This window comes from Palaemon carinicauda, chromosome 18, assembly GCF_036898095.1.
Source record: "Palaemon carinicauda isolate YSFRI2023 chromosome 18, ASM3689809v2, whole genome shotgun sequence".
Lineage (NCBI taxonomy): Eukaryota > Metazoa > Arthropoda > Malacostraca > Decapoda > Palaemonidae > Palaemon > Palaemon carinicauda.
Genome location: NC_090742.1, coordinates 6,926,620 through 6,935,586, shown reverse-complemented (window position 1 = coordinate 6,935,586; position 8,967 = coordinate 6,926,620).

Sequence of the window (8,967 nt, the reverse complement as noted above, 5' to 3'; positions counted from 1 at the left end):
TGGTCAAGGCCGAGAAGGCAGCTCGTGTTTGGCTAGAAAACCAAGATGTAGAACATGTAGCCGTTTCGGATGAAAATCCGATGTTCTTGCTGAAGGCATGATCTCACTGACTCTTTTAGCTGGTAAAGCATATCAGGGAAAAGAGTCTTAAAGGTGAGATCTTTCAGGAGGCTGATTGGAAGTGGTTCGAACCTGTCTAACATAAGGAATCTTAGAACCACGTCTAAATTCCAACCAGGTGTAACCAAACGACGCTCCTTCGTGGTCTAACAAAGACTTAAGGAGGTCTGTAGATCTTTATTGTTAAAAAGATCTAAGCCTCTGTGACGGAAGACTGGTGCCAACAAGCTTCTGTAACCCTTGAAAGTGGGAGCTGAAAGAGATCGCTCTTTTCTCAGATATAAGAGGAAGTCAGCTATTTGAGTTACAGAGGTACTGGTCGAGGATACGGATACTGACTTGCACCAGTTTAGAAGATTCCCCACTTCGATTGGTAGACTCTAAGGGTGGGATGTTCTCCTTGCTCTAACAATTGCTCTGGTTGCCTCCTTCGCAAAACCTCTAGTTCTCGAGAGTCTTTCGATACTCTGAAGGCAGTGAGACGAAGAGCGTGGAGGCCTTGGAGTACCTTCTTACGCGTGGCAGACGTAGCAGGTCCACCCTTAGGGGAAGAGTTCTGGGAACGTCTACTAGCCATCGAAGTACCTCGGTAAGTTATTCTCTCGCGGGCCAGAGGGAAGCAACTAGTGTCAACTTTGTCCCAACGTGAGAGGCGAACTTCTGCAGTACCTTGTTGACAAACTAGAACGGATGGGAATGCATATAGATCTAGATGAGAGTAATCTAGTAGAAAGGCATCTAAAAGAACCACTGCTGGGTCTGTTGAGAGCCTCTTGGACATCGAGGTTGCGAAGAGATCCATGGTTGGATGGCCCCAAGTGACCCAAAGTCTCTTGCATACATCTCTGTGGAGGGTCCAATATGTTGGAATTATTGTCCCTTCCTACTGAGACAAACTGCTAAGACATTCAAGTTGCCTTGGAAGAAACTTGTTACTAGTGAAAAGTCAAGACCTGTTGAACAGGAGAGGAGGTCACTAGCGAACTCGCACCATGTCATAGAGTAGGTCCCTCCTTGCTAGGAGAAGAACATCAAAGCAGGGAATTGTCCGTGTTGACCTCCATTACTTTGTCTTGAAGGAGAGACCTGAAGCTTTTCCAGGTCAGACTTACTGCCAGAAGCTTCTTGCAGTTAAAATGCATTGTCCTTTGACGCGAGTTCCATAATCCCGAGCATTCCCTACCGCCTAAGGTCGCACCCCAGCCTACGTCCGATGCGTCTGAGAAGAGAACGTGGTTGGGAGTCTGAACAGTCAGGGGAAGACCCTATAAAAGGTTGATAAAGTCCTTTCCTCAGGTTAAACCAGACTTATCTTCCGGAAACCGGGATCGAGACCGCTTGTAGCGTCTTGTCCTTTTCCAGTGAAGAGCTAGATGAAACCGAAGAGGACGGAGGTGTAGTCTTCCAAGTGACACCAAATGCACCACGGATGACAGTGTCCTAACCAGACTCATCCACAGCCTGACAGGGCCGTATTCCTTCTTCAGCATCTTCTGGATGGATAGCAGGGCTGGGGATTGATCTTCTAGTTCAGCCATGTCCTCATCAGAGGGTTCCTCATCCGAAACTGATGAGGAAACGGCAACGGAGTGGGCAACGTCTGACTCGCTGAATCCGGTCGCACTGGTGGATGCGTGACGGAGCCGGACACAAGATCATGGTACTGCTGCACAGTCTGTGAACTGACAACCATGGGAAGCGAGGAAGTACAGCGACAACCCGAAACTGTCTAGACTGTCTGGGTAGTACAGACAACTCCTTGTCGGGTTGCTGAGGTTGCCGCACTGCGTCACAACAAGTCACCTCTGCTGGTTGTTGAACGTCTTCCCAGTGACACACTGACTCCGTAAAAAATCCTCTATCAAGGACTAAGCTTGGACTGCATGTCTTGCAACAAAGCCCAAGGTCTATGGGAGCAGGTGTGGCAACAGACGGGGTTAGCGACTGAAGCGGAACCATTTACCCTCCCTGGAAGCATGTTATGCTTAAATTAAAAGTCCATAGGAGGCTAAGCAGCTTAAGGCTCCTCTCCAAATGACAGAGTCCTCAAGGGAATATCAGAAGGAGGGAGAACAGCACTTTCTCATCTACAGGAACCTTCTCTCAGTGAGGGTTTCACTGGTGCAAAAGCAGCAGACCAGAAGGCAACGTTATGAAACTGCTTGACAGTCTGTGAACTGTCAAAAACTGAACTGTCAACCACAACAGGAGCGTGAGGACATACAGCACTGGTGTATAAGCAGCAGACCAGAAGGCAACGTCATGTAACTGTATGACAGTTTGTGAGTTGGCAACAACCAAAGTTGTGTGGGGAAGCCTCAACTCCTGACTGACTAGTTTGCTGCTGGCGAGTGGCGGTAACCACAGTGTGTTGCGGAGGCTCACACACCGTGTCAAAACACGGCAGCTTGTGGTAGCTCACGCACGGCAACGGAGTGCTCTGTGTGTGGGAGTCATCATACATCTGGTAGGGTTGACTTGTGCATGGGTGGAGGAGCTCTCACAACAAGAGTGTGAGAGCAGGAAGCCATGCCGGGCGCACAACCGTGGGAGGTGTAGGCCCACGGGTGCATCGTCAACCTTCTCCGCAGTCGGAGTGTGGGAGCTGGCAACAACAAAAGCAGAGTGCTGGAGCGTGGGAGGGGCTGCGGTGGGTTGAGGAGCATGCGGTATGGTATGCAGAGCATGCTGTAAGGTATGCGGCTCATGCTGCATGGTATGCGGAGCATGCTGTAAGGTCTGCAGAGCATGCTGCATGGTATGCGGAGCATGCTGTAAGGTATGCAGAGCATGCTGCATGGGCTGCGGAGAATGCCGCATAGTGCTGGAACCCGGCAGCTCTACAGAACCTTCCCACTGCTGATGCGGTAGCTCACGCATGTTAGCAGATGGTGCAGCAAGAACATGCGTCTGGCAGGGTGGACTGCGCATCGGTGGTGGAGCTCTCACAGGTGGAGGGTGGGAGCAGGCAGCCGCAGTATCTGCTGAGCGCACAACCTCGGCGGGTTGTAGGTTAACAGGTGCATTGTCAACTTTCCAGCATGATACTCCTGCATGAAGGAGCAAGCTGAGACTGTATAGTCTGCAGCATGGACCACTAGGGTCTATGAAAGACAACAACAAACGGAGCTACTGTCCGTTGTGACTGAGGGTCTAAAACCGCTGGTGCGGCAACAGACGAAGTTACTGCCTGTTGCGGTACCACCTTGCCTCTCTGGGAGGTGTGCAGTTGTCGTACTGCAGCAAGTCCGAACTGACCCAGTGGCTACACCTAGGCCGTTGGACTTGCGCGGAAGGGACCGACTTGCACTTAAAAGCTGCAAGATTTGGTCCATGGTTTCTGCGAGAAACCTCTTCCGCAGACGAGGAATAAATGGGCTCTCTCGTCTTTGTGTGGGTGGGGTGATCACGTCGGCAACGTGTGTAGATACACCCGAAACCACGGAGGGAAACGTCTGTTCGTTGATCAAGGCCTGTGGAACCCATAAGTCCTTCGACATTACTTCTCCCCTGGGCTTGGGAGCTTGTAAGAGGTATCGGACTAGGTGAACAACTGGCACGAACAGACGAACCCTCGAACGCAACACTGTAACACTTTGCGCATATCACTTTATCACTTTTGATTTTCTGTTTGCACTTATTTCACTGAACTCGAAACTTTAAGTGGTTTGTACCTGAAACACGCAATCCTATCCTTCATTAAAAGGTAGTAATTGCAAAAACAGTATTACAATGTAACAGAAAAACATAATGAAAGATAAAGAATTCAGTGGCTGGAAAAGAGACTAAACACTAGATCAAATAAACTACGTTTAAAATCTCTCACCGCATAAAGCCTGGGAACAAGAATAAAACTCTAGAAACGTTTTACCTTCTTCCCCTATAGCGACTAGGGAGAAGAGCAAAAAACGAGAACAACGTTACCCGCTTGAACGAAACGTTTATCCTCCTCTCTCTCCCTCCGTCTCTATCTCTCTCTCTCTCTTGACTTAGAACCTGAGAGATGAGCCCAATTATATATATCGTTAAAACATATTATTTGTTAAAGGAAAAAAAAACTGAAAGGTTTCACAAATAAAAAGTTCCTTTATTAGAATTAAAACCATTTAAGCTAAGAAAGAATGAACAAAACGCTAGAATCGGTTTACTCTTACTGCAACGTGAAACCGTGAAATACTCTCTCTCTATCGTAACGATAGAGCGCAAGTTGAACGTTCTGAACGTCAACAACTGCGGAGACTAAACAAAACGTTAGTTCAACTTTGAAAACAGTACGAGACTATCAAAGAAATTCTTTCAAAAACATTAAAATTAAAATAGCATAAATTCTTAACAGGAAAAACGATATGACGGGCTCAATGTTAATTAACTTCGGTTCCAAGTAAGGACCGCCTACTATTAGGAAAGGTCACATATAAACAAACATAAAAATTAATTTTTATAAGTTTATAATAAATGGAAGTTAATCGAAGAGGCCTATAAAAGGCGGAGAGATATAAAATAAATCTATAACTTTGTTAAGCAAAATTACCAAAAACCTAAACACACTTCCGTCTAAGGGAAGGGTGGGTATAAAAAGAGAAAACGGATTTTGAGCGAAGCGAAAAATCTATTTTTGGGTGAGATAGCCATGGCGTCCTGATGGAAGGTTCCTTTTTGGTAGCTTCCTTGGGTATAAGACTACTAAGATATTCCCAGAGAATTTAACCACAGGTTATCACAGAATTCTAACTTCTGGAGCGAGTATCTCAAAGGTTTCCCTTTAAGACATCGTATATCAACAGGGGACGCATGTCTGAACGCGCCACATAGCTATCTTCACCCCGAACAGAGTTAATGCTTCGGTGTGTAAGGGCTGAGAATAGCTGGGAGCCGCTCCACAGCCAATCTCACTCGTGGCTACTACTGATACTCGAGACGTAAACAAACGGGCGCCATTGCTCAAATGACGTCACGCCCGTCTTCATCCTGAAGCCAGTTGCTGCCCATCACCATGATACAGTAGCACAGGGTGGGATCAAAAACTGGACGAAGTAGCAGGGAGGGTCCATCAGGACGCCATGGCTATCTCACCCAAAAATAGATTTTTCGCTTCGCTCAAAATCCGTTTTTTGGGCTCAAGCCACGGCGTCCTGATGGAAGAGTACCAGAGAATCAATGTATCGTGGTAGATTTTCCCCTAGTAGTAAGTGCCAAGGCATTGACAAAACAGCATAGTAATCTTTGATAAAGAACCATAGGGAAGAAGCATCCTGCCCCCCTTGGCAGTGAAGTTCCCATGGGCTATGCCGACGTCAAAGTGGTATTGAAGGGCTATTCATCCTGATAGAAGAACTTGAAGAACTTAGAGATGAAGCTGAATGTTTGGTATTTGTATAGGAACATTCTGAAATTAGACCAGTGGTGGTTGGGCACTGTGTATTGAGTTCATCTCCAGGGTATCCAAAGTAAGTATTCGTGTTGGAACCTTACATAATCAGAGTGAATATAAATTAAGATTAAGCATCTTAATTTCTTCATAACCATAAGGAAAAGGGGGAATAAATAAAACTATGACAGGTATGTATTTCATAGTAAGTAGGAGCTGATTGAGACGCACAGGTAATAAAATAGAAATTTTATTTCACAAATGCAGAAATTAAATAATTTACAGCAATAAGTAAAGTTCATTTACAGTAATTATAATGTACATAGAAATAAAGGCTTGCTCTTGAATCTGAAAAGGAATTTCAAGATTATTAGTAGGTACTCGTTCTCGAGGAACGCAAGTCTTTGATTAAAAACACATCATGCTCAGGGCATGCGGCACTTGTGTGACACTATGACATTTCACCTGGGATAAGAACAGTTATAAAAGCACTAAGTGTTTTTCGACATCACTATGAATCGCTCGAGGGTCAACATAGGCACCCGAAGAGTTAGAGTCCCAAGTAACTCACTGTTCTACGCAGAGTTAGGTGCAGGTTTCATAACACTACCTGCGGCTACCACAAAATGTTTGACTTCGTGCACTTGTTTCGCATAATGTTTAAAGAAAACTCGCGAGGACTTCCAGCCCGTGAAGTTTTTAAGGCTTTCAAAGTCCATGCTCTGAAAGAAATTCAGAGATGATGCCACTTTTCTAGGATCATGACCAGCGGGTGTACTGTTCGGATCCGCTCTGCGAATGAAGTAGGTGATTTTCGCTCTTAATTGTTTCAGTGACAGGTCGCTGCCCGATGTTTCTCCTTTGAAGAGTTGGCCTCCACCAAAGTTTGAAGTTCTGCGAAGATAGACCTTGAGGCTCTCTACTGGACATAGAGAGGCATCCTCCTTCAGGGGGCATATTCTCCAAGGGCCCCATCTTTTGGTGGGTAATTCATTTTTGGCAAGAAACGTCGGATCAGGGGAGAGGGTAACTTCTCCTGTATCGGTAAACAGGATGTGTCCTTCTTCTCTTGATAATGCCACTATTTCGCTGACTCGAGCTCCTGAAGCGAGAGCAAATAGAAATATAACTTTCTGAGTCAGATCCTTGAGAGGGCATGAATCATTGTCCAAGTTGGAGGCGAAATGGAGTACCTTGTCTAGTGACCAGGAGATCGGTTTCGGTGGGGGTGCTGGGCGTAGGCGAGCACATGCTTTCGGTAGTTTGTTGAAGATGTCGCTGGACAGATCAATTTGGAAAGCATATAGAATTGGTCTAGTCAAGGCTGATTTGCAGGTTGATATCGTATTGGCTGCTAATCCCTGTCCATGAAGGTGAATAAAGAAGGACATGCAGAAATCAATCGTGATTTCTTTAGGATTTTTTGTCTTGACAAAGGAGACCCATTTCCTCCAGGATGATTCATATTGCCGTCTCGTGGATTCGGTCTTGTATTCCTCTAGGAAGTCCAGACTTTTCTTCGAGATCCCAAACCTCTTCTTTGCGGCTAGGCAGAGAAAATTATGAGGTCCTTGATTTTCGATGATGAAGCGAAGACAGTCGACTTCTGTACTTGTTGAGAGAGAACTGGGCCCGGGAGAGGGATCAGCTTGGGCTGCAGCTCCAGGACCAGGGGGTACCAGTTGCTCCGGGGCCACTTGGGAGCCACTAGGGCCGCTGTCCCTTTGAAGGTTCTCAGTTTGGAGAGGACTTTCAACAGAAGGTTGGTGGGGGGGGGGAAACAGGTAGATCTTGGACCATCTGTTCCAGTCCAGTGACATGGCATCCACTGCTTCTGCTTTGGGGTCCTCGTACGGGGCCACATACCGAGGAAGTTGATTGTTGTCGCTCGTTGCAAAGAGATCTATCTGAAGTTCTGGGACTTGGTGAGAGATGAAGGAGAACGATCTTGCGTCTAGAGACCATTCCGACTCTATCGGGTTTGTCCGAGATAGAGCATCCGCTGTCACGTTGCGGAATCCTTGTAGGTGAACTGCAGACAGGTGCCACTTCTTCTTCTCTGCCAGACGGAAGATTGGGAGAAGCACCTGATTTATCTGGGGCGATCTTGAGCCTTGGCGATTGAGACAACGAACTACCACCGAGTTGTCTAGGGTTAGACGGATGTGGATCGAGGGCGGCGGGGATAACTTCTTCAGTGTTAGAAGGACCGCCATGGCCTCCAAGATGTTTATGTGGAACGTCTTGAACAGGGGAGACCAGGTGCCTTGAGCCTGTTTTTGGTGGGAGTGGCCTCCCCAACCCTCCAGTGAAGCATCCGTGTGGATGTTGAGTGATGGAGGAGGGTGTTGGAGAGGAATGGACCTTTTCAGGGCCTTTTCTTCCGACCACGGCTTTAGGAGAAGTCGCAGTCTGTTTGGAAGCCGTCTCTTGAGGTCTCTTCGAGCGATGGATGCCGAACGTCTCCAGACTCCCGCGGCATCCTTTAGCTGTGCGCGAAGCACTGGGTTTGTCACTGAGGCGAACTGTAGAGAGCCTAGAACTCGTTCCTGCTGTCGTCTTGAAATGCGTTTGGATTTCAGTAGTCGCTTGACAGACCCTGCTATTTCCTTCCTTTTCTTCTGGGGGATGGAAAGGCGGTGTGACTGAAGGTTCCAGTGGATTCCCAACCACTGGAACTTCTGAGCTGGAGAGAGGCGAGATTTTTTCTCGTTGATCTTGAATCCCAGGTGTTCTAGGTACTGGGTGACTTCGTTGCAAGATTTTGCACAATCTTCGGGCGATGGAGCCCAGACTAGCCAGTCGTCGAGGTAGGCCATCACCTGGACGTTTCGTAGGCGGAGTTGTTGTACTATGGCATCCGCCAGTTTTGTGAAGATCCGAGGGGCCACGTTGAGGCCGAAGGGCATGGCCCGGAAGGCGTAGCTTTTCCTTTGGAGTCGAAATCCTAGGTAGGAGGAAGCGTGATGGTTCATTGGAACATGCCAGTAGGCATCCGCCAGGTCTATGGAGACCGTGTAGGAACCTCGAGGCAGAAGGGTCCTTATTTGTTGAAGCGTCAGCATCTTGAATTTGTCGTTCGCTATGAACTTGTTGAGGGGGGATAAGTCCAGAATGACTCTGAGTTTGTCTGAGTCCTTCTTGGGGACACAAAACAGTCTCCCTTGGAACCTGGTGGACTTTACCTTCCTTATCACCTTCTTGTTCAAGAGGTCTAGAACATATTCTTCCAGAAGGGGGGTTGATTGTTGGAAGAATTGCTGGAAGATTGGGGGTGGTTGAGTCCAACTCCAGCCTAGACCCTTCTTGACGATGCTGTGCGCCCAGGGATCGAAGGTCCAACGATCCTGGAATTGGCGGAGTCTTCCTCCCACCGGAAGCACTTCATTGCTTTTGGTGTCCCGAGGGCTTGCTGCCTCGGCCGCTAGCTCCCTTTCCTCCTCTGCCTCTGGAGGGACGGCGAGAGGCGTCTTTGCTTG